Here is a 26,612-nt window from a genome sequence, read left to right as displayed (position 1 = left end):
TCGCCGGCGGCCACCGGAGGAAGTCAGGTATTATAGTGCAGCGTAATGCAATCCGAGTATTTGAATACCTAATAGTTTTCAATGCATACATTAAGCCTTAAATGCCTATTACCCTGACGGCGTTGTCCTATAGCGTCCCAGGATGCTAATTTTAGCCGGGCCGAATTCGAGCCCATGTACAATACAATACACACAATACGTCTGTATATCCTCGTATGCGTTTCTTATGTGTATGCGACATCAACGCGTGTCTTGGCAAATGAGAAAAGGCTCGTATATAATCGTGACGACGAAAGTTTTTAATACGCTGCTTCTTCTATACACCTTGCAGGGCTCAGCTCTTCGGAATTTCTTCGCGTTTTACGATATTAATGCAATCTCATTACCCGAAGAAAGTCACCGATTCCTGGCAAAGAAACGTGTATCTTTTGTCATTTCTCTCTCTCTCTCTCTCTCTCTTTCTCTCTAAATAACAATGCTGACTATTTATTTTTCCGCTATTTACTCGAGAAAACTCGGTTCACTATTCACGTTCCTTTTACTTACCGACCGTTACCTTTTTTTTTCTTATTAGCATGCGATCATTTATTCCGGCGTAATACCCGCGTCATTTACGATAAAACTTCTGAGTATTCGGCTTAAACGCAAGGAACTTTAAATGATCGCGGAGAGAACCGGAAATTAAATCGGAAGACGGAGGAAGGCCGCGATTATATGAGAAAGAGAGAGAGGGGCGAAAGGACGAACGTACTAATTTGCCGCGTTTGAATCAGTCTGCAAAGACTGTGATCGCGTCTTCTGGCGCGAAAGGAGAATTTCTAAGTCCTCGATATGAGTCGTGTAATCCTTCGTAATGAACCTCTCAAGATCGTCAGGAAACGTTTCAAATATTTATCCAGACGAAACGTCGTTCGCGCCCTACCTCTTAATGGCAACTTGCCATTCCTAGTAGTTTCAAGACATTATTCGAGAAACGTTAAGCCGTCGCAGCTGCATCCGGGAACTTCATGAAGCGAAATTTGCTACTGTCCAAGGAAACTCTCGACTTTCCTTTGCATTTCGCGTATTACGTATACAGTAATAATCCCTAGAATTTAGATGCAGTTATACACACATACACTGATGTTTCGTTGCAATTACGAGTATTTTATACATGTTATATCGAATCAAACGTAACTAATGAAATTTGTGCCGCATAGTTGTATATAATATAGCATATGATAACTATATAATATAAATATGATAGCGTTTCGATATAGCTTTAATGATGTAAATGATAACATATATGTAATATTTTAAGAATTCAAATATATAATACTGTATATCTCCGTCACAAAATACTATAGGAAACTACGATATGACCGTTTTATAACAAAATACGTAATAATTTACGCAATGTTTTATGCTTTAAACTAGTATTTCTGATCTTATATGTTTAATAATATAATTGAAATTTATATACAATACATCTGCGATAATATGTATATCAAAATGTGATCTTTATGCAACAGACAAATAAAGCTCAAAATTGAAACATTATTGTTAGTGTGATAATTTGCGTTAAATACTATATGAATCAGTATCGACAAAATTCGATAAAAAGATATGACTCACCATGTCTGCAATTGATCAATTTGATAAAATCAATTATAAGTATGTAATCAGCAGCTTTTCTGAATCTATAAATTAAGAAATTAATAAGGCTTTCAATTAAAATCACAACTTAAAAATTCCCAGGCGAATAAGAGCCGCGGATGGTAGTGCGCCAGATTCATAAAAAATAATTTTTTCCATGAAGCTTACTATAAATCTCGAATTGAGATTTATTGGTATTCTTGATATAAAACCAAGAAAATTTCGTGCCTTGTGCACAATATAATCAGCTTTTCAAGAAAAAATTATTTTCTCTGAATCTAACACACTACCATCTGCGTCCGGCTCTTATTCGCCTGCAAATTTTTATGTTGTGATTTTCTGAATCTTTTTGCGGTCGCTGGTTAGGAATTATTAGTATATAGGTATTATATACTAATAATTATTTAGTATTATATTAATATTAGTATTATATACTAATAATTATAGTATTATAAGCATCGAAATTATTTTCAAAATCGCGAAATGTATATGGTAAACACTGCATTCCTTCAGCATTGCATTCACAGAGAATTGTAATTAGAAAATCTAATCAAACTTTTTTTTATAACGAGTGCATAATGATTTACACATTTCATACTTTATTTTAAAATCGTTTCTTATAAATCGTTTCATATTCGACACTTTAATTGCGATTTATACGTCTATCTGCGACAAAGTATATTGAAATGTGATTTATGTAACGATAAATAAAGCTCAAAATTGAAACGTTATGTTTAACGCTAAATACGATATTCTTATATACGGACTAAATCAACAATTCTACGTAAAGACCTATATAATGACCACTCACCATATTCGCAATTCATCGAATTGATGGAATGTAGTTTACGCCGTTAACAGCTTTTCCGATTCCTTCTGCGATCGTTATTTTCATCGAAATTATTTTCAAAATCGCGCCTGTGCGTGGTAAATAGGTAAACTAGCGTCGTGCGTTCCGCGAGTGACTTTAGTTCACTGTTCATTGTGACAGATGGCGCGGACTGTATCGCAACTACGTAGTTTATTTCCACTGCCGGCGAGTTCGATTGCGGGAAGTCGCGTTCGTCAGTCAACGACAAAAAGATCAATCGTGTTCTTTTTTTCGCGAGCCGTCCACCAATTTAAACGCGTTTCGGGATTCGCGACTCGCGTATGCGGATTCCGCGTAATTCGATGCTCGCAGGTCAATCGTCGCCTGTGTTCTGTCAATCGAGGAGATATTCGTTCAAAGATATATTACAATACTTACGCGCGAGTTGTATTGCCGATATGTAAACATGTTTATATAGCAAGTACCGTAATACCACGACAATGGCATCGTTGAAAAAAAACTCATAACGCAAATTGTTTTCAGGTACGACCTATCTCGAACTCTTGTATACGCCTGCGTCGAAAGAAAAGAAACACGCCACAATACGTTCTCAATCACGGTAGATTTTATAGTCCATTTGACGAAAGTGAGAAAGACTCATTGTGAGTGTCGTGAATTTAATCGCAGTTCGATGGCGACTTCGCGTTTGATTGTTTCTAATCGGCAGGTATCGTGATTTCGTTCATTTAATCTGATTAATTAATCTTCATCACTGAATATATTTCTTTTTTCATTTAGAATATTTATACTATTGATATAAATACAAATGAAAGAACCGCAATTCATAATAAACGGAACGCTTAGTTAACCACAATTGAGGTTAACTATTCGATTATAGATACTCGCGTATTATTTGCTTATATATTATTGAAAGATATCGTTTTTATCTCCACGAATGAGTATTGTGCGCGTAAAAATCGATGAAGAGTGTAAAAAGGTGCGTGATTCTATCGTAATTGTTGCGCGAAAGTTCAGTGCAAATAACATGTTGATTGTGACAATATACTCAAATTGTATCAATTACCTGCGGAATATTAAGCACGACGATCGTGATTAAATTTGATCGGTGCACGAGTGACGATCGCGCATTTAACCTAATTAACTTCGATATAATCGTACCGACGTGTGAGTAAGTCAAACGAACTTGATGACGGAGGCTGCTTGCGTCGTCGAATCCTGCGAAAAGATTGCTGCCCTTGTTGAAAAATGCGATGGTAAGTACATATTTTTAAGATATTATTATAATTATAACAAAAATAAATGCAGCAGAAAATATGTGATATATCGTTAAAATGATATATTTACAAAATGTACTAGAAACAAATGCTGATTCTCATATTTCTTGAAAAGTTTATATGTATAATTATGATATCATATAGTTTTATATCTACTTAAATCAATTTGTATATATAAATTAATAGGCATACAAGTTGATTGTTAATTAATTTAAAAAAGATTCTCTTAAAGGTTCTCTTGCTTATTTATTAATTATTTCCTTAATTTTCGAGATATGCCCAATCATATCTAGATAATTAGAAAATAAATGTCATAATTATCTTTGATCTTATCAAATTAATCGATGGAATATAAATATACTTATATTTAAAAATATCACAACGATTGAATCTTAAATTAAATACATATTCGCAAAATAAAAATTGATTATTATGAGTAATGATGGATAAAAATACAGATCATTATCTTAATTGGAATTACTTGTGGTAATATTTTGACAAAAATGTATTTTTATATTACAAGATATTGAGATATGATATTACTTCGAAAGTATGACACTTCAAATTTCATGTATAATCGCATCAAAACATTATATAATTATCTCGTCCGTGATTTATAAAATTTAAAAAAATTGAATTACGAGAGATGATGTGTGTGTGTGTGTGTGTGTGTGTGTTATGTTATTAATATATTAATATATTACATCTAACATTGTGTCATCACTGGAAAAGGTTGGTTAATATATATTATCTCGCGTAACGCCTTTCGATATTTTTCCGTGTTTCATTACGCAAGAAAATGTCTCGGCTTTACACGAACTCGCGAATCTTCTCCATGTCGAATCTCCTACATTCGCGAGCGTACCGTATCGCGATAATTAATAATGGCCGGTGAGGCTTTTGTACACAAACGTGTTTCCGAGAGGCCCTCGTGGACGAGCATAATAGCGGAGTGACCGTACGAAAAAATGAGAGCTGAAGATCACCGCCGAGATCTGACCCGAGATAGTGAAGCGGACCTTATACATTCGAGCGTGCCGGAGAGGAGCGCGGATATATCTCTACCTACGTATATATAAAACACGTGCCCAGAAAATATTTAAACCAGTTTCCACTACACTCACCGCGTCTTCTCTCCTTCCTGGGAGGAGATATGAGACAGCGGACCAGTCATTGACAATTCCGCAGAGGAACGTTTAAACGAAAAAAAAGAAAAAAATCACGCGTGTAATTTTTCTTGATTAAATTATAAAACTTTCAAGATTTATTCAATTCTATTTAAGCAATTAAGAGATTAAATGAATAAATATTTAATTATGACACATTAATCAATCGAATATAAAGAAATTTATATTAAAAATATTATGATAGTTGTCTTAAATAATCGCAAAGCTAAAATTATTCGTACACATATTGATGAATAAAAAATATGGATATTTTTACGGATATTACATCGAAATTACTTACCTATTATTATTGATTTAATTATATCATATGATAATTGTTTCAGTCTCATTAATTGGGACGATAATAAATATAAAGATCACAAAAATTTTATTACGTGATTTATTATATTAAAGATGATCGGTAATTTAAGACTCTCTACATTTTTTATTATGCAAAAATTATTTATATTTGCTCCTCGTAAAAAGAGTTTGTAAATTAAAAGCAAAATGTCAAGTTTTCTATTACGAAATGTCATTAATCGCAAAGTACGAGCAATAGAAATAATTAGAATTAATTTAGTCGGGGACGTTAAATCTAGGCAAGTGGGCCCGCCGAACAGGAATAACTCGACCGGCTCTGATTAGTCTTAATGTGTTAATTAGAGAAGATGGTTGTCTGCTTCTCCTCTCGTGCTCTTCTTTCTTCTCCAGAGTGCTCTCCGTGTCGCCAAAGTCTGACGGTACGACGGCGTAGTAGAATCGCGATAGAGAGGGGGACGTTTCAAGAAGCGAAGGGAAAAGGGGATAGAAGAGCAGTTGTGAGTGTAGAAGAGAGAGAGAGAAAGAGAGAGAGCGAGAAAGAGAGAGTTTACCGGGTATCATATTTTACCGGGCATCGGCGTACCGACGCGCACGCACACATTCGTTTTCACGCACACGCGCCCACCGGTCGGATCATTAATCACTATTATCTCGAGGTAATTTTTCTTCGATATAATTTCGTCTGTTTACCCCCGCGCGCGAGTTGGCGCGCGAGCCTGCACACCATGAAGAGCCGGGGCACCGCCGTTTCGCTCAGAGTGGCGCCGGTTCCTCTCTCTCTCTCTCTCTTTCTTTTTTCTCTCTCTTCTATTCTCCTCCCCCAATGCCGTTTTCATTGTCGTCTTCTTATTCTTCTTCTTCTTCTTCTTCGCGGTTCGTGAACTCACGATGTCGACTTTGTGTATACATATGCCTGCAGCTTCGTTAGCCTCTAGCTCGCGTGTCTCCACATCGACGAGTGTCATATTCTTTGAAATTCTTTGTCCTTAACGCGCGGGGATGTCATGATCTCGAGACTCACTCTAGGCTAGCGCAAAATTTGCGCGCACTACCAATCAGCTGTTTCCTTACGTTGGACGTTGGCGTTGTCATCGACGCGACACACTTTATCAAATCGTTTAAACGCGAAGAGACGAATCAAGACTGCTAAAGTGTAAATACGTTTTATGTAAATTTATTATAATTCGAGACACGCAAGTACTGCCAATAATCGATTCACATAATTTCTATCGCATACTACATATATGCGACTTTTTACTGTTTAATTTGATAATTATACATTTTGTAACAAAAGTATTGCATTTTCATAATATGCAGCATATAAAATTTATATAAAGAATAGTTTGCATTTATCCGACGATCTTTTATGATCGTTTCATTTCTCTCTAGTGATCCGTGAAATATATTCCTCCAGACATTAAGTAAATGAGATAGATATTCAAAGTAGCTGATATAATTAACGATCGGATCATCGCGTCTATTAATAAAGCAGATGGAAAAAATTATGCGTATAAGTTGACTATTAGAAATTCACGTTACCTATGGGTAGTTCTATTAATCATTAGATAAATTAGACAGCTACCAAATGTCGATAATCTCGTCTCGAATATTGGATAGATCGCGAGAGCGAAACTAATAATCATTGATACATGCAATCGAATGAGAGATTTTTGCTGCGATGTGACTTGCTTTTGATTTTTTATCGTTGCTTTTATACAAATATCAAATAACTATGCTTTTAAAAATGTTGAGTGGTTTGTTATTATTCCATAAATGTAAATGATTATTTTATTGTACCTGGAATCCTCTTTCGCCAAAGCATCGGTAATTTGTTAGCTTCCACGATTGGTCAGGGAAGCGTGGAACTGGCGTGAAATTGCCGTAGATACAATGCAGAATATTGTGCGTAATAACTTCCGTCGTTTCAAACATTGTTTCGACATTCAATTGTTTCGATTTTTCTCGCTAATTTCTCCAGTTACATCGCGTTTTAACAATGAATCAATCGCATTATATTGAAAATGCATTAAGCGGTCGGGTATTGTTATTAATGTATATATGTAGTTGTTTTTATTAAATCTTGAAATCTCGTTTTGCAGAAGTGTCGGCAGCAATTTTTTGGAACTTTACGAGAAAATAGTGGAAATGGTTAGAGGAAGAAGAGAGCAAAAATCCACTCGAAGATACTTAAGACTCGCGATGCCATTTCCGCTCTTTTCTTTTCGTGTCTCCTCGGCGTTAAAACACTAATTCTTATCCAACCACTTGTAAGACAAATAGCTATTTACACAGTTAATGCGAGTACTTGTTCGCATACTTACCCCGCAGAAAGAAAAGGGGATAACTTAGCGCCATGATCTCGACCTATTGCCGCGTCTCTGTGCTATTTTAACATTGTTTGCCTCGGGAAATATGCACTTAACTTCGCGAGTTGGCTAACCAATCAAAGTTGGCGAGAGCCATTGTGTTAATTCTTTCTCAAAGCACACTCTCTCGTGAACGCTTTTGTTCCTCGCACTTTTGTTCACCCAAAAGGTAATTTTATACCGTACAATCGGTAGTTCCCCACAAACGGATCAGATCTTTATTTTTTCGTTTAATATCAAAAGCACAGGCGCAAATAATTATTATATTGAACAATCTGATATAATTATATAGAACAATCTGATATAATTTGTCTCGTCCATGTATCCTTTTTTAGATCTTCAATCCAGCCTTTCATAACAATACAACGAACGTCGACGATTAAACAAACGATGATTTTGGATGGGAATAATAAAAGTGCAGAGAATTATATGTTTCGAATTACATGAAACTTCCATGGAGTTTTTATATTAAGTTCCTGTCGTACTAGGTACCTCTCCCACCTCCATGCTCGCCTGTGCCCATCGTAGGGACTAACTATCCTTCGTTCAGTGACTAACTAAGCACCTCGAAGATCCTGTAGATCTTTCCATGAGATGATGGTCATTCGACCAGCGGGTATAAATCACCTACGAGAAGTGTCATCCTGGAGTCCCACCCCTTCATTTGAATGCAACTCTCTTTCTCTGTCTCTTTTTGCCCCCATCATGCCCCTCGATCCCTCCGCCGTGACATTATGAAGCATAGACACACGCAGCAGTAAATGAATATTGTATCAGTTGGCTCTGTTGTGTTGTCGGCTCTTTTTTTCCTCTTTCCTCAAGTCATTGTAGCAAAGGTCTACGGAGATGAACTCTTTCGACATGTGGAAATGAACAAAGAGGCCTGTGCGCACGTCGAATGCACACGGATCGATATGTATAATTGAAATCGGTGATAACACTCTGAGAGGAATCGGGTTCTGACCCGACCAGCTTGTCGCAGTGGATTCGGTTTATTGTGATTGAAAGTTAACACACCTGACAGTATTCGTTTGCTGTAAGAATATTTCATTTACGATTGTTTCCCTGTTTTTCACATCCACATCGAAATTTTATAAATAATAAAAATAGTAATGTTTTTTTACACGAGCAAAATAAATAAATTATTATATTATAATATTATAAATTACAAAGAAGAGAAATTTTCAATTCAAATCACTAACGATATGTGTATGTACAAATGTGTATCCGGTATAAAATTTTATAATTATATATTTTAATTTTGTTAAAAATATAAGATACTATAAAAATTGTATCCTTTTTTTGCAAATGATGGAATGTATGATATCTTTCATGGGTATATATGTATGTATTGTTCGCATATCTCTTTTTAGCGATCTTTCAATAGCGAATGTTCACTTCCTACGCAGTTATCGTATGATATCGAATACATACATAGCATGGTAAAGTTTGTTTTTAGCGAGGGGAGAGGGATCGAATGACGAGTCGACGGATTGTGAGATGTTCTTAATTAATCATTCATATTCAATAACGAGAGACCGAGCGAGAGGGCTTTGAATACTTCGACGATGATTCTGAGGTTTATCTCCGCGTGCTCGAGCACATTAATAATTAGGAGGAGAAAGAGAAGGAAAAGAAAAAAGAGGGAGTGAGTTTGTAGTATCACTCTGTTAGTCGGTGTTGATTCGATCAACGGCTGTCTGAGATTTCTTCTTCATAGCATACGAGCGAGAGAGAAACAATCAGTGTATGTCTTTGAGAAAGAGAATGTTCCTTTTGCACACCAGATTGAAACGATTTATGCCACATGGTGGGATCGAATTCTTTAATCTCCTCGTTAATCGAAATCGAACGGAAAGCACTTTGAAGATTAAAATTCTTTCCTTTTATTAGCACAGTTTTAATTTCTCATTGTAATAGAGATTTTTATTTTTTTAAATAATTATTTATTTTGTATAGAGAGGAACTATATATAATTCTATTTTTAATACTTTTTTTAGAGATAAATACACCTCTCACCTGATCCTAAATTAGACGGTATCGTTCTAAATAATTACAGAGAATCAAGTTTTATCATTTAAATATTTTTTAATAACAGAAAAAATTTATTAAAATATATGTTTGTAATATTTTTACTGGATCGTTCGATAATTTTTTAAATTCCACGCCGTGGCTATCGCAAAATCACTTTGTGGAGAGATCCGGCATGTAGTCTCTCGACACGCACAATTACAACTGTAAAGTCACGGAGTGACCGGTTAAGATCTTCGCTAATTATCATCATTTATAATTGTCCCTTCTCGTGTCTCTCCTACCGCGGCTCGACCTCGCGGAGGGTGGAAAGCAAGCGGGCAGACTTACTCTGTCTTTCTCCGTTCCTCGAGGTTTAATATTTCAAATAAATGCGTGCATTAACGCGCTATCTCGGCACGATCCTCTGTTGACTCCTAACAACGTCGAGCGAGCCACTATTATGACTTATCTGACCGTAAGTCTTGTTACAATGCCTCCCCCGTTGTCTTGCTATACACCCCTGCTGTCTCCATTCCATGCTAATAGCTGCTCTTAATATGGCATTGCCAGGCAATCACATGTGTTAGAGAGATATTAATATATTGATTTTTAATGAAAATTTGTAAATATATAAACGTAAATTTTTCTAAATAAGAAGCGGGTAAGTGTGTTTTATTGTTCGCAATAAAATTCAATAAAAAGTTAAACGCTGCATAAATAAATAAATTAAACATATATAGACAATATACATAAAAAACTTGATATAATTAAATATATATATATAAATAATACACACATTAAATATATATAGATAACATAAAACTTGGTAATGTCGTCGTATTCGTTCAGTTTTTTCTATGCGTCGTTAGGTTAACATCATTTATTTGATTAAATATGAACAATAGAACAATTCAGAGGTTAAAAGGTTCTCTCAGTTGGACTGATGCGTTTACTCTACGCGAGTAATAAGTCACCGGATAAAACATTCCTTGCCACTTGTGCGCATCCATTAAGAGATCGGTGGGCTCTCGTTAATTCTAATGATGCAGATCACCCTTCACCGCGCTTTCGCCTCACCCCTGTCTGGAAATATGAGAAAGACGCTCCCCCAAGCAGCGTCGGTCGTGTCGCGTCTCCGAATTTATCTTCGGCTCATTAATAAGGGTCGACAAGCATCGATATAGAAATAAGGACCGAAGATAGTGGACCAAGGCGAAAGGACGAATAAACAAGAAGCAGAAGGAAAGTTAGACCAGGTAGTCTCTCGTTTACCAGTCAGGTCTCCTGGTCGCATTTCTCGGTCATCAGTCATTAACGCGCTACCGGGTATCTGTGAAAATGTTCAGCTGTTTAATGAGCCGATCGTAATAGCGGGATCTGGTCCGGACATCATTGGTAGGGCGGACAGATTTCGACCTTGTAACGGCGACCGACCTGTCCGAAACATTCCCGCGAGAGTTTGTAATTTCGTAACTGATCGTGAGATTCCTTCATATCCGTCCTACGAATTCGACCGTTCGTTCTTAGTGAATTAGAATTTATCTCATTTCTTGATAGAGCATTTCCAAAAATACGCATCGCTTTATCTTATATTTCTTAATCTCTCCAGAATATAGGACAATTTCAAACACAAAGTTTAACTAAAAAACCATTAGTTATTGTAATATGTCGTGTTTTAATGTAAAAAAGAAATGGTCATTTTTCAAACAATGTCACGGATGTGCATAACTAAATATTAAACAATTAAAATTATTAAATAAACATAGAATGAAAAAAGAGAGAAATTAAATATATGAAGATCAATTTATATATAATACATTTAAACATACAGATAAGAACTATCACATAAATTATAAATTTATCATTACCAACACTATTCTGAAAATGTGATGAATGTTTCAGCATCCGTAATCCATAATAGAAAAATCCCTCTTGCATATCTCGTAACGAGAGAAGAACATCATCGCAAGACACATTCTCGCTCAGAGATTTCGTATCGACCGCACCCTTTAGCCGTGAGGCTTTCATACACACTTGCTCTCGCCCTCTTGAAAAAATACCACACCCCCCGCCGTGAGTCAGTTCCCCACTTCCCTCGCACTTCTTTGCGCGCTCTCTTCTCTCTCTCTCTCTCTCTCTCTTCTCGCTCCTAATATATATTTAATCAGGCTCGAAAGAGAGTGCGCTCGCGCGGCTGTACGAGGAGGAACTTAAAATCTCGACTCACACTCGACGCACGATGGTCACCCACACTCAGACCGGGAACATTAAGCTGACACCCACACGAACGCCACGGAGAGACCCTCCTTGTTCTTTTTCTCCCGCTCGCTCGTTCCTTCTCCCACCTGCCGTCACCGGTCGCGGCGCTCTCCTTCTCGAATGGATTCGAACACCTTTTTTGAATCAGAGGGTCAAGCGACTCGGCCGTAGATCATCTTAATGCCTCCATTGTTGTTTTAGGATGCCCGCGCCTGTACCGGGTCTCCGCCGCGATAATGTCGACGTATCTCGCGCGAGAGCAAGGAGAGAAAAAGGGCGAGGAGAGAAACGGGCCGGGAAGAGAAAGAGAGAGAGAGAGAGAGAGGATGCGGGAGAGGAAAGAGATATGCGTTATTGACCAAATTCCAGGGCGTGTCTCGACACTTTAATGTCTTTTCGTGCCGTAGGATTGCGCCCGACGCGCGATGCACACACCGTGTATATCGCGCGTTCCCGATGTGTCCTGAACTTTTATTGCGGTCGAAAGTGAATTTTTACTTTATGCTGGAAGTCACTCGGCTCCCGACCCGACCGATCTTCCGCAGTGTGTACGGCCCGCTGAGCTTTCCGAAACGAATTCTTTTCAGAATTGGCTGATAGTGCTCCTTTGTCGCGTCTCCGATATTATATATCCCGTCGATCGAGATAAAGAGATAGATATAAGAATAATTTTCCCCCGATTCAACGTTACGCGTTAATTCTATATCAGTTCTGTTTAATTCGAATCCACGCGGATTACGCAAATTATGTGGCAAAATTGTCTTCGACAAAACTATAATAATCGCGATGAGAAGCAATTACGAAAGTCGCGTTTTTTGTTCCTCACTTTTACTACAAAGCATGAAAACACATGATTTTTCACTGATTGTGCACGATACATCTTTCGTCCCTGGCGATATATCGGAATAATCGCTCGCGCGCTTCTTTTGTGCATTCCATTGTGCGTGGTCCACTTTTTCGGTACTTTCCGATGATTTCAGGATCCGGCGTGGCGAACAGGAAAGGCCACTCTTGGTCGGCTTGTAAATCCGCTGCTCCTTGTAAATCCGCCTGTAATTCGCCGGACAAGGGGACGCAAACGCGGGAGGCCTTGCAAGTGGGGGAACCGAGAGGGGGGGAGAGAGGGATGAAAGAGAAAGAGGAATTACGATCGACACGGATCGCGAATTACCTTTCGAAACAGCCCGCGGTAGACACCGGAGGTCGCAGCCGTTGACATCGGAAACTACTTCGATCTCCGATTGCCCGTTCGCGCGATCCACCTGGCCCCAGATTTAGACCCCGAGAAGGGTCCGGTGAAGGGGTCCCTGGCCTTCGCGAAAAATTCCTTTTCGCCGAAGGAACAATCTTCTTCGCTTCTGCGATTTCATCGATTCGCCTGCATAAGCAAAACATAAATGAAGAAATAAATTGCTTTTTACATTAATGCACCATGTTGAAAAATTATTGCACTATCTTTTTAAGCGACATAAAAATTCAAAAGACGTTTCAAAGAAGTCTGAAAATATTATAAAAAATTAGAGTGGCCTTTTAATTTTTCTGTGATTCTTTTGAATATTTGTATTATTTGGATTCTTTCAAATGTTTTTTTTCTCCAAAAAGAGATATATATATATTATAAGAAAGTTAGATGAAAGAATAACAAAAAAAGATAAACTAGTTTCTTTATACATTAATTCTATTAGATTTCTTTGTATACGTTGAATATGCATTAGTTGCACACAAAGAGTCGTGATTTTTATCGATCATGATGTAGATGCATCTATTGACGAGAGATAGATATCTTTGCGTAGGAGTGAGAGCAGCAAAGCAAATACAAGATGGGGCACGTGTAATAAGAAGGGCGCGAGGTGGGAGAGGGCAAAAAAGAGCATTGGGAGTTAGACAGGTAGAAATCAGAACCCAGCCCTGACTAATCCGACTGTAGATCTGATCTCGCATCAATAACCTTAATAAACCAACAACCACTCACGCTAACGTGTAACGCACGACGCAGACGCGCGATATCACGTGGTCCCTCTCCCGGGCCCTTTAGCTCCGGGGCCCTCTACCCACAATGCTCCAGCTCGATTGGCATTTAACCCAAGGCCCCGGAGCTCTTTTTCGAACCACCTTCGGACGCGACGCGCGCGCACTCGAGCTCATCTTCGACGCTCTCAAGATCGATGAAGTTGGTACTTTTTGCCGCGACGAAATTCAATTTGGCTCGGCACCGCGTTAGCTAGCGAATCTAAATACGCGACCAATTCGTATCGGCGATTGATCATTATCCTCGCGTACGGCGGTTTCGCTATAATATCTTGGATTCGTGATTTACTAAGAAGGTACCTCGATATGAGGATCTTTTTTACACATATTGCCTTTTACTTCTCTTTAATATCTCGATTTCTCTTTCTCTTTGCGTATTCTCTCGAGACATAATCGATCCCAAGAAGAAATGCCGGGCAATCTGGATGCTCGATGTGACATAAAATATCGACAGAAAATTTTGCGAGCGTTTGTATGCGCGTTTCATTCCGAAATACACGCGCGGGCGCGCGAAATTTAGGACCCCCGTTACATACCGACGAATTTCGGTACTGTCGACTGTTATACGCGGCGAGCGACATAAACTCGGCTCGTAACGGCGTTTGCTATGGAGATTTCCTTGCTCTGGTCCTCTCACCCCCATTCGCAAGTCCGAATGAAGGAGTTGAAGGCGACGGTGCGGGAACAGGAGGAAAGAAGGGGAGTAGTAGGTGGAGGAGACGTGGCATATGCATAAGCGCGAACCTTACCGGTCTCTGACACCTTCGAACCGCTAAACCTCCTGCCCGCGCCCCACCAATCTCGCCTTTTTCTTCTTCGGACCTTTTTGGCTTTTGCCCGGGCTCGTTCTTTCGTTGGTTAATTAGATTTTGATGGCCGGCGCGAGCATTTGCATCCTTTATCCCGCAGATTCGCCGTTCCTCTCGCGCTCGCATTCTTTGCCCTCTCCTCTCTTCGTCAGACTGGAAACGAGGCGAGGGAAATAGAAAGTGAGAAAGAGAGAGAGAGAGAAAAATAACAGAAAGATGCCGCAGAATGTTCTCTGGGCGCATTTCATTGCTTTCTCTCTTTCTCTCTCTCTCTCTCACTCTTTCTTTTCCACGTTATTTCCTGGCTCCGCAGGGGAGAGACGTTTAGACCTGCAAACGCTTAACTCCAAAGCGATTTAGCGGCCCAGGGGCCAAGTGTCAACAAGCCGGCACTGCACAGGTACGCACGTATCATCTAACTGCAATATTTCAAGACTGGCCCTTCGTTCATCCTTCTCATTCATTCTTTAACTTGCTTTTATTATTCTGTCTTCTGTGACGGATAAAATTTGGTCAGCACGCGTGTCAATTTGTGAGAATGTCTTGTTTTTGCGTCCGTTCTATTGTTTAGCTTTGTTGGTAATTTTCAATAATTGATACGTGCAAATCAGAATCGATAATCTCATATAATGACGAAAACACTATCGAGAATTTTATTTCTTTCTGCGCCCTTATTCTCTTTGCTGTCAAATATTAATCTTAAATGTGGAGGTTAAACTTAATATATCTTCCAAAATTTATTTTGCTATTATTTTTTTCAATAAACATTCTATATTTATATATTGAATTTAATATCTTTAATATTATTATTAAATATTATTTATAATATATGTTTTAATTACTGCTTAAAAATTTGTAAGTTTTTCTCCAATACGTTTTTCCGCGGATATCCAAACAATATAGTTAAATCTTTACATCAATGTGATAAAAGTATAACTTTTGTGAGTTATGTTACTCCGAATAGAGCCGAGCCGAGTGTATACATGGTAGCCGCCGAACTTTGTTGTCGACCTATATCAAAATCCGCGAATCAGTCCGATTACGGGAGAGTTTCGCGCGTCTCGAATTCCGACACGACGGCATCGAAGGAACGAGAATACCTGGCGTGAGAGCAAACGTCAAAACACACCTCGTCCACCCACACGAGCGCGGACTCGTTCGGACTTACACTCTCGCGCGCGCACACACGCACACATCATGCGCGCGCGTCCAAGATTCCTATGGAGCGACCAATGACTGGAATGACTTGCACTCGATGTCGAACCGAAGATCCCTCTCGGTCTTCCTCTCCGCTCCTCCTCGTCCTTCCGCCCGTTCGTCGTCTCCGTTCGGGCTCGCTCGGGTTACCTTCTCCGAGGGAGGTGCGGGCTTAATTTAATTAATTCCATGCGCCATCTTGACAAGTGTGCGCCCCGTACGTGCATCCACAAAGAATAATTTTCATACTCATCCACCTTCCCCTTCTCCCTTTCCTATCTTCCGGCCCTGTCTCTCTTCTCTTCGCCGATCCCTCACCTCGTTCACCGGCTCCTCTTCGTCCGCCACCTCGTCTCACAGACCCTCGCTCCGAACGCTCGAACCGTTTCTTCGGTTATCAGATCCCCGATTCATACTCGTCAAGCGCGAGCACGCTGCGAGGAGGCAAGGGAGAAGGTGGAGGGGCGGAGGGGGTTGGGAGGTCAGGAGAAAAAAAGACGCATTTATCTGCTTCCATCTCGCTGGGATCATTTGTCTTTTTGATGTCGCGCCGTATCTGATTCGTTAATTGCGAGAGCTTGCGTGTGATCGACTCTTCTCGGCTCATGTGGGGAAAATGAAGAGTGTAGGAAATGAATGCGGAGCGCTAGGATGATATCTCCGACACTGTTATGGATTTATCTGGGGAATGTTAGGATCGAAGTGAATATATGCTTGCCGGAACACACTCGTAAATTAATCTCAGTGATCGAGAGGATAGATCGATGCCTATAGATGATAGCTCTGAATGTCTGAATGAATAGAATAGGTCAGGAATTTTAAACATGGACGAACTGAATAGTCGTGAAAAAATATCAGATTTGTCTTGATCCAGTATAAGATTTGAAAGTTATATGCATAAGATATTGCGTTAAAATAAATAAATGTGTATTTTTTTTAAATCTGTTCACATTATACGCGACACAACAAAATATTTTTCTATTATATCTAAACATATTAACAATCTGTAACGACACGAAATACATTGATATTTATAAAAAAATATTTTGTCATATCCTATCATGTGTCGTTATCGTATAATATGAATCAATACTAAATTTGAATTAATATTCCATGAAAACATTATTGTGTAAGAAAATGTATGCTTGGCAATATTAAAAAAAAAAATTACATTTTGCTATTCTTTAAGATTTAAAGAACGTATAATATTCAGAGTTCACATATAGATATTGTATACATTTAGATATATAATCATGCATAGTGTAAAATGATTTTACTCGCGTTGCTATTGACAGAACTTGCAAGGTTTACGGGCCAGTAAAATTCCTGGACAATGAGCAACAAAAGTACAGACATCAGCGGACGTGTGCGTTATATGCGGAGATGGAGATAAATCACAAATCGGTGGGCTGGATCTCCGAAACGATTTACTACGGTCTTCCTGAAAATAACCAGCGTTTAAAAAATTTCAAGTAATTACGTACAGGCGAGGAACGCAAAAATGCGCGATCCGTCGGGCCACTTTGCGTTCCACCCGCGGTCGCTCAAGGCGATACCGTTGTTGAGCATCAGCCGCAGGAAGGAAAGGAAAGAAGACGAGTCCGTCATTTAAGTCACCGGCCTCAAACCTTTAGCGCAGATTTATGGGTAATCGAGCGGCAAAGGCGGCTATCATCCGCGACGAGTTGCCGAGGTTTCGCTCTTCCATCGGCCGAACACAATCGAAACGTCCGCCAAAACCGAAAGTTGCAAACTGAGAGAAATTTATACGGCGCGACTCGCACGACAAAGATCCTCGAATTGTTCCGCTTTATTCTCTTCAGGAGATTCTTCGAAAATCGATTCTCTCTCCGGTAAATTCTCTCGTTGGAATTCACGCGCCATATCACTGCGTAGGCATTTAAGAATAAAGTAACATACATGTGCATTTTATACATTGTTTCCTTTTGTGATCAACGCATCTTCTTTTAATAGCGAATAGTATATGAATAATTAAAAATAATTTACAAGTTTGTATTGCGAATAAAAGAACTGCGAAGTATTTTTCTTGAGAATATTATCTATTCGCAAACATCTTGCAAACGTTGTTTCACTCGTTATATTGATATCTATCGTTGAAAGAAAGTGACAATTGGTCAAAGATACTATGTACATTTGCCATGGAGTCAAAAGACTGCGAGTGATGCCTCATTCTTCAATGATCGATTACACTCCTCTATAAAACATGTCGTGGGACGGCATTTAAGCTCCCTAATTTCCGATCAATCAAGAAACTTTTCGTGGAAATAAAAAATAAATGACGATGATGCGTCAGGCGATTCCTGTTGCTAACTAGACGCACAATGCCTCGGCATTAGAGGATCTTACATTCGGATTAGGCTTGTCAGACTTGGTGATCACTGATGCCACAAATAAAGTCGAATAAGAGAGAAGCCGAAGAAGAAAGAGAGACAGAGTGAAATAAGGGAGAGGTAGAGAAATCGTCGCGAGATTTTCGATATTGAAGGTGTGAGGAAGTGCGTGCGAGAAGAGAGAGGAGAAGATGGGAGATAACCTCTCTCTTCATCGGGAGCGATGAGAAATAGAAAACGAAGAATGATCCCTTCAGATTGGTCCGTTGTGAGAGGTATCAGGGTATCAGGGATGATGGTCTGGAGTGAAAGAAAAAGAAAGAGAGAGAGAGAGGGAGAGAGAGAGATTCCTGCGATCGATAACTAACTCAGCGTGATTACTGAAAAATGGCTGTCAAACATTCTTGTCCTTTTAACTCGCTGGGCCACCCCACCCACAGAGATCGTCCTCTCTCTTGATTTTTTCACTGTCCCTCCAACGTCACTCTCCGCTTCTTCGCCCTCCTCGCTAGAGGAGGCTCAGACGAGAGGAGACTAATGGTTTACGAACGTGACGGGTCGTGGTTCTTCTCAACGAGCACAGATCACTAATTTCCGGGATCCTGCTGCGGGTACCGAAATCTTCTCGATTTGGTATTCGGGTACTCGTGTTTCTTCAATGGTTCTTTCATCGATCTTATCGATTTCATATTTTGCGACTGCTATATTTATATCATCTTTAATATTTCCTTATTAATATGAACGGATAAATGTAGCGTTCGCGAATTCTCGTACCGCTTTGGAAAATCAATTATTGTGAACCAGTTATTATGTTTATGTGAAGACTAAATTTATTGTACTATATAAACAATTGCAGAATAATATAATTTATCGCATTGGAACGAATATTTGCTTTCTAATAATAAATATTTTTAATAATGATAGACAAAATATTAAACACATACTTGCCTATATGCCTATACTGCTAATAATGCTACTAGCTAATACTTAATCCATAAAAGAATTATGTATTACAATAATTAATATTGTAATACATTAAATTAATTAATAATTAAATTAAATAATTAAAAATTAAATAAATAAATTATTAGATGTTAATTTAATTTTAATTTAACTTAATTTTTCATTATAGATATGTATATATATCATATTTCAATATAAAATCGTTAAAATTGAAATGAATATTTGCAGATATATTTTATTGAGGTGCGTTTTATATAGCGTCGATATATATTCGTTCAATACACACACATACAAAATACTTCATGGAAGTTTCGTAGTTCTTATATTATCTACAGTCGTCACCCTTTAATAGAAATGGTGCGGCATCGAGTATCCTGCTATTCTGTCGAAATTTCACGCACGTATCCACACGCTGTTACACACGACGGAACACAAACGGAGACGCTGCTCGGTTAAAGTCAGCGGCAGCCGCCAGTAAGATTATGAACGAGCTCGACTTAAGAAAGGTCCGTCTGAGTTCAAGGGTTGTGCTTCCGTTATATTTATTTATTTTTTTACCCTTCTAAGCTCAATCTTTTTCGCTCTAACGACCGTTATATATTTTTCTGTAAATGGCTTCTAACGACGCGGCTATCATAATCTGCCTCAACGGGAATATAGCAGCGGAAGGATTTTCGAGTATCGACTTAACATGCCTTTTTTACGGAGGGATAGTCAGTAATAGTCTAAATTTTAAAACCAATTTATCCAAAATTTATCAGAGTTTTTTTCAGTATTTATTAACGTCAATGGTTTATTAACCATTCAGAAAAAAAAAACTCACGATAAATTTAAATCTTTAATCTTGGCATTGAAATAATTAACACGCGTTCTTTATCTCGGCGAGATTGAAAGAAATGCTTTCAGCGATCCGTTTCAAATCGTGCGTTCTAGCGCATCACGAAGTGAGCGCGCGCGCGTCTTCGTCTTGTCGGACAATCAACGAGGATCGACGAGAACCGGACAGATAGGAGGACGACGGGAGGGAAAGGAAGAATAAGGAGGGAGAGGTGCGGAGGTGAATGCGCGGAGAATATGGCGAATGAGGCCGAGAGAGGAGAGCGAAGACCGGGTCTGGTCCCGCGTGTTGCCCGGGGGTGCCAACCGCAGGATAATAATTTTATAATTGGGGGAATTACTCCGGCTCGCCGTAGTACAGTCTCGTCCGTGTACCACGGCGTGGGAGGGTCCGCCGACATTGTTTCCATCCGGACGTACGACCGGGCGATCTCCACACCGGCTGTATCTCCGGGACGGTGCCGTGGGTGAGATATGGCCGCATAATCATCGAATCATTATATCCACTCTCGAAATACCACGGGTCCGCGTAGCCACGGCCGAATTATAAGATTACGCGCCCGCGCGCGCGCGGGCTTACTCGTTAAAAACATTATGAGCACTTTATCACGAGGGAGAACCTAACCCACGGGGCCCATGGTGTTGCGCGCGCATCTTCCTGCCGGCGCGCATCCCGCCATATCCTGAAGGTCCTGTCGCGCGGGACGGCCCGTTTAACCCGTGACCCGCGGGCTTCTCTCGGTGCTTCTCCATGTAGAAAAATGATTGACCCGACGCTGTCCCGCTGGACAGGATATCGTGCATGGAAAATGACGCTCTGTAATTATCGAGCGATTTAGTAATTTCATGCGAGAAGTTGCCGACCGGTGCTCCTTGGGTTCTCATCGTTCATGCGTGAAACCACTCACGATCTCTATCTCGTTGTTTCACATCATTTTTTTTTTTTTTTACTCGTTCTTTAATTCATTAACGGCGACGTGTAAATGCGGATTTTGTATTAATATCGGGCGATATTCAAATGCGTTTAAGATCCGAAAGGCATCGCGGATCTATGCAATGTGTACGATCATTATCTCAGACAATTACCTCTTATTTCTCGAACCTCACGCCTTATCCGTACTGAAAGCAACAACAGAGTTGTACGCCCGCAGGGGTGTACGGAGTATTCTCTCTCTCATATGGTATGTTCGTAGCAACTTCTTCTAGATTGTCCGACAAGACGTGGCAATCGTGACCCTCCACCTTCTCGTTTCATCTCTTGGATGCTTTATATATTCCTCTCTTTTTTTTTCTCCCCAACAATGATGAGAGATCTGAATTGCTATTCTAATTCAGCCAGCATCCAATCGTAAAACATCAGTACAAGGTTATTTCACTGCATAAGCTCGACGCATACAAACATTATACGCGAGGCTCTTGAAAGTGCATCTTACATTATAGGGTCAATATCCTGAATATATTTTATAGAAATAAATATTTTCGAAACTCGAAATATAATTGTATAAAATTATTTCACAATAGTCACAATATATATGATCTAAAACGTAATTTTATGCCTTGAATAATTTTAATATAAACTTAAACTTAAATTTTTCACTTTTAATATAAATTCTTGATAATAAAAATGCGATTTCTTCTTTAAAGCAGCGGTTGTTTTGTAAAAGACAACATGTCATGTAGAATTTTCACATACGTTACTTCACGATATCACGGTAAAAATAAAAGACGTAGTAAATTGCGATAAGATTTTCTCCCGCGATAAAATGACCCCGCCGCGCGTGAAGTCGAAGCTTAATATGGGCCAATCCATATTCTAATCCCTCGGGATTGCACGATTACGAGGTTCGAGCAACGAAGCGTACGATATTCGCGGCCGAATGCAACAGGGCGTGCAGATCGTTTTTTTTTTTTTTTACTCGTTCTTTAATTCATTAACGGCGACGTGTAAATGCGATTTTGTATTAATATCGGCGCGATATTCAAATGCGTTTAAGATCCGAAAGGCATCGCGGATCTATGCAATGTGTACGATCATTATCTCAGACAATTACCTCTTATTTCTCGAACCTCACGCCTTATCCGTACTGAAAGCAACAACAGAGTTGTACGCCCGCAGGGGTGTACGGAGTATTCTCTCTCTCATATGGTATGTTCGTAGCAACTTCTTCTAGATTGTCCGACAAGACGTGGCAATCGTGACCCTCCACCTTCTCGTTTCATCTCTTGGATGCTTTATATATTCCTCTCTTTTTTTTTCTCCCCAACAATGATGAGAGATCTGAATTGCTATTCTAATTCAGCCAGCATCCAATCGTAAAACATCAGTACAAGGTTATTTCACTGCATAAGCTCGACGCATACAAACATTATACGCGAGGCCCTTGAAAGTGCATCTTACATTATAGGGTCAATATCCTGAATATATTTTATAGAAATAAATATTTTCGAAACTCGAAATATAATTGTATAAAATTATTTCACAATAGTCACAATATATATGATCTAAAACGTAATTTTATGCCTTGAATAATTTTAATATAAACTTAAACTTAAATTTTTCACTTTTAATATAAATTCTTGATAATAAAAATGCGATTTCTTCTTTAAAGCAGCGGTTGTTTTGTAAAAGACAACATGTCATGTAGAATTTTCACATACGTTACTTCACGATATCACGGTAAAAATAAAAGACGTAGTAAATTGCGATAAGATTTTCTCCCGCGATAAAATGACCCCGCCGCGCGTGAAGTCGAAGCTTAATATGGGCCAATCCATATTCTAATCCCTCGGGATTGCACGATTACGAGGTTCGAGCAACGAAGCGTACGATATTCGCGGCCGAATGCAACAGGGCGTGCAGATCGTGGCCGAGAGGAATGATTGGGTTCGCACGAAGGATGAGAATGATGATGCGGAGAGAGGGGAACGAGGCGTTCGTATTTCGTGAGGCTGCTAAGGTCGTTGGTTAGTTGCTTGGAAATCGAAATAATGAGGCATCGCCTCCTGGGCATAGTCATTGGATCACGTGCCACTGCGGTCGCGATCATTTTCCATTATTATTGTTATCGATCGAGACGTTCCCTGCCTCCTCTCCACCTCCCGTACTCACTCGCTTCCCCTCCCCCCCCCTCCTCCCCTCCTCTCTTCCCCCGACCGATATTGTGACGACTTGTGGTGTACTCCAGCGGAGGATGGAAATAACTCAAGTAAATTTAACTTTCGATCTCATTTCGGAATATGCGTACCTTCATGATTACGCGCAACCGTGGAACGGTTCGTTAAGTTTCACATCGATTCGATTTCATCTGAATCGAACGCGGATTCAATAAGCGCCAATGAAATGAAATTGTATTTTTAGAATCGGTTCCTATGGATGCTGAATGTGAGATATTGTCGCTTAATTAATCGAAACGTGTTTTGTTTATATACTGAAATTAATCACTGGTAACGCATTGCTTGCGTTGATATATGACACTTTTATATACGAATTTGTTTAATCTTTTTTTTTTTGTTTGAAAAATATTGGAAAAATAATTATTTGCAATGTGCATTATAGGAAAAGATTGCTACAATGATGTGTGGGATAAAATCTTGAAAGTAATAATTTCGTATATTTGTTGCGCAAATAAAAACCTCAGAATGTCTTGCAACACTTTTATAATTCGATACTTGGCGAGAGACAAAGATTGGTTCGCAGGTGGTGATACGCCCCAACAGATTGCCACGAGAAATTTTTAATCCCCTATCGTTAAGTGGCGGTCATTACCGGGCGTGCGTTATGTCGAAACTTGGGCAATAAAGAAGTTCCTCAAACTCGTACGGTTCGTTCATTATACGAGGCGGAATGGCTCGAGCGATCTTGAACGTCGGTTCCATCCACTTAGGCAGATTCTTGGGCGAATTCCGGTGGACAGCTGGCCCATCACCGGGGCCGGGGGTCTAATCTAATCGCCAAAAACTCACTCCGCGCGCGCGCGAAGAGAAACTCCCTTCATTTCGTTCGCGATATACATCGCCCTTTCCTTCCTCTTCCTTGCGGTGGACTTACGAGAGTTAACAAACTTTGGGAACGCGGACCGCAACGAGAGAGAACCCCTCGAGAGGTGGCGCCTCATCCGGGGTTATTAGCAAAGTTCTTACCGCGTGTAAGGCATCTCCTTAATTACGCTCTTTTAGCGAAAGTAGGATTAATACCGGCGAACTTTGATTTATCGCGACAACAAAAAATTGTCGCGCTCCGGGATAATGAGATTAAGAAATGTTGCTTCTTTATAGAACGCATTATAGGATATCGCACAGATACTTCCAAATCGGAATTTAGACATTATATATTCTGTATTACGTCTCTAATATATATCTCCAGGGTGTTTACTCCCTAGAAAAACATGGGAAACTTGGAATTTTCAGAAAATTTTGTTGTATCTGGAGGGAATCTTCATAGAATTTTATTGGGATTCAGGGAATTTTTAAAGAAATTCTTTCTAATAATTTTGCTTTTATACTGTAAGCAGTTTGCAATCCGCCAATAAGCCAAGTATGTGTTTAAAATATATTATAAATATATTTCTATCTCTATTTATATATTCAATGCTTTAACAAAGTATTGAATATACAGTACATATTTATTTTAATTTTTAGTGATAAAAAAAGAAAATGTTATGCAAGTTAAAAATTATTATCTTAGAAAGCTATTCAGCTTTTTTTCAGTACATTTATAAATTTAGCACTTGAAACTTAAGTGGCTTATTTTATTCATACGAGTAACAAGCATTTAAAAAATGCGTACAATAAAAAAACTTATTTTAGGAAATTGCACAAAAAAGAATTTTTTTAAAGATATTCTCTTTACCTGAAATTTTGAACAAAAATACTTGGAAAATCAGGGAATATTCAGGGAATCATTTTACAATATTTTAGTAGACACTGATCTCGAATAATCTAGTTGATATCTTTATTTTAATGGTTTAATTTTTTCAATCTATTCAAACTAAATTTTAAACTAATTTTTCTCGCATTAAGTACAACGTCGTAATTTGCCACGTAGCGTATAATTCTGAACAATAAGTGTAGGAAGTTTCCAGTTTACCTCAATAGACGCAAAAACATCATCGCTGCTACTAGCTGACTTCTCTTCGCGTTTATATTGTACATTGCTCTGCAGATATCACTCATCACCGATATATGCCCACGCGCTATTCGCTACCGATACCGTTACACCCGGGCACGCGATCGAAAGCGCAAGATATATCGCAGGAGGTCCCCCCGACATAGGTTCGACCGATGTAACGTTCGTTCCCCGTCATCGGCGACCGGTCGCATTCGCGCGGAAAGATAGACGAAGGTAGTTGCGCAGATAGTTGCATGCGGCGAGCAGAACCCTAAGCGCGTCTCGACCATTAGAGCCTGGTCCGGCGGAACCGAGTTGTATAATGATCGGTAAGAGAGGTCGCAGGGTACATCTCGAGAAGGGGGACGGAAGGGGGCACCGGCCGGGAGATAGCCGATAAGTAGAAAATCGATGATTCGGAGGCATGCTAATTCCAGGTATAGAACCCGCCCGGCCGCCTTCGTGCTCTCTCATGACGGCGTCGGCGTTCGCCGTCGGCATTAATGTAACGAGATATCGCGGTCGAGAGCGGAGAGCCTACAACGCCGCTCTGATGAGACTCCACTCTCGTTCCCCGGATTGTGACAGTCTCTATTTTCAAGCTTGTTACCGGTAATCAGCGTTTGACATGGAGGAACGAGCGGATGGCGGCGCGCGTTGAAAGCCGCGTATTCTTCTCCGCATTTCTCGACGCACGAAAAGTGTTGGCTAATAACGAGAATGAAATCCGCGATCTAGTCGACTTTTTATGTAAAGGCGCATTTAAGATTCATTCGTAGGAATAATCTATATGAAGAGAAATGGGAATTTTTTTTTTTTATTTTTCCCGAGAACCATTTGTGATTACGTGTAGTGTATTTCACGTATGTACTTTTATGTATTTATGAAATTAAGATTTTATTTAATAATTCGCTCGGGAACTTTCAGTAATTAAGCACACAAGTTTTTAATATATTTTTGATATATATAATTTCTCTCTAAAGAATCCAGTTCTATAATTTTTCACAAATTAGTTTTACTTATCCTCTCTCCCTCACCACGATATCATTTTTAAATATACATTTCCTAATTACTTTGCCTGTAGGCATCACCTGCTTTAAAGGCTGGATAATCAACTGTTGGATTCGCGACTTTTAAGACTTATTGCGAGTTTTTTTTTTCTTTAGCTAGGTGCGAACGAGGCAGAATTGAACGGCGCATATAATATATTCCCATCTCGGTTACCAGCGTTGGCTATGTTGCTTAATGATGAGAATATTTCACAGGCTGAAAATCAATGGTTCGAAGAGAGCTAAGCTAATTCCGAGCGTAAAACCCGCCTCGGTCGTTGTGCCCTCTCACGTGTCGAGCCGCGCTCGCCGACGGCATTAATGTAACAAGAAATTGTGGTCGAGTCGGTCCGCGCGAGCCTGATGGCACTCTATTTGCTCGCATTATGACATTTCCCGTCTATT

At 39.4% G+C, this 26,612-nt stretch overlaps 1 protein-coding gene across 1 annotated transcript in view; it reads left to right on the top strand.

Moving 5' to 3' along the window:
• The first annotated feature begins 2,648 nt into the window (after positions 1–2,648).
• Positions 2,649–26,612, top strand: part of LOC115237112 (zinc finger homeobox protein 4) — a 457,729-nt gene continuing 433,765 nt past the window's right edge. The window contains exons 1-2 of the mRNA XM_029809964.1: positions 2,649–3,173; positions 3,245–3,720. The gene's annotated coding sequence lies outside the window, so the exon portion shown is untranslated. The remainder of the gene's footprint in view (positions 3,174–3,244; positions 3,721–26,612) is intronic.

The sequence above is a fragment of the Formica exsecta genome, unplaced genomic scaffold, assembly GCF_003651465.1.
Source record: "Formica exsecta isolate Colony F162 unplaced genomic scaffold, ASM365146v1 scaffold272, whole genome shotgun sequence".
Classification (NCBI taxonomy): Eukaryota; Metazoa; Arthropoda; class Insecta; order Hymenoptera; family Formicidae; genus Formica; species Formica exsecta.
The sequence above is the reverse complement of the archived record's forward strand: the minus strand, read 5'-3'. Positions and strand labels throughout refer to the sequence as shown.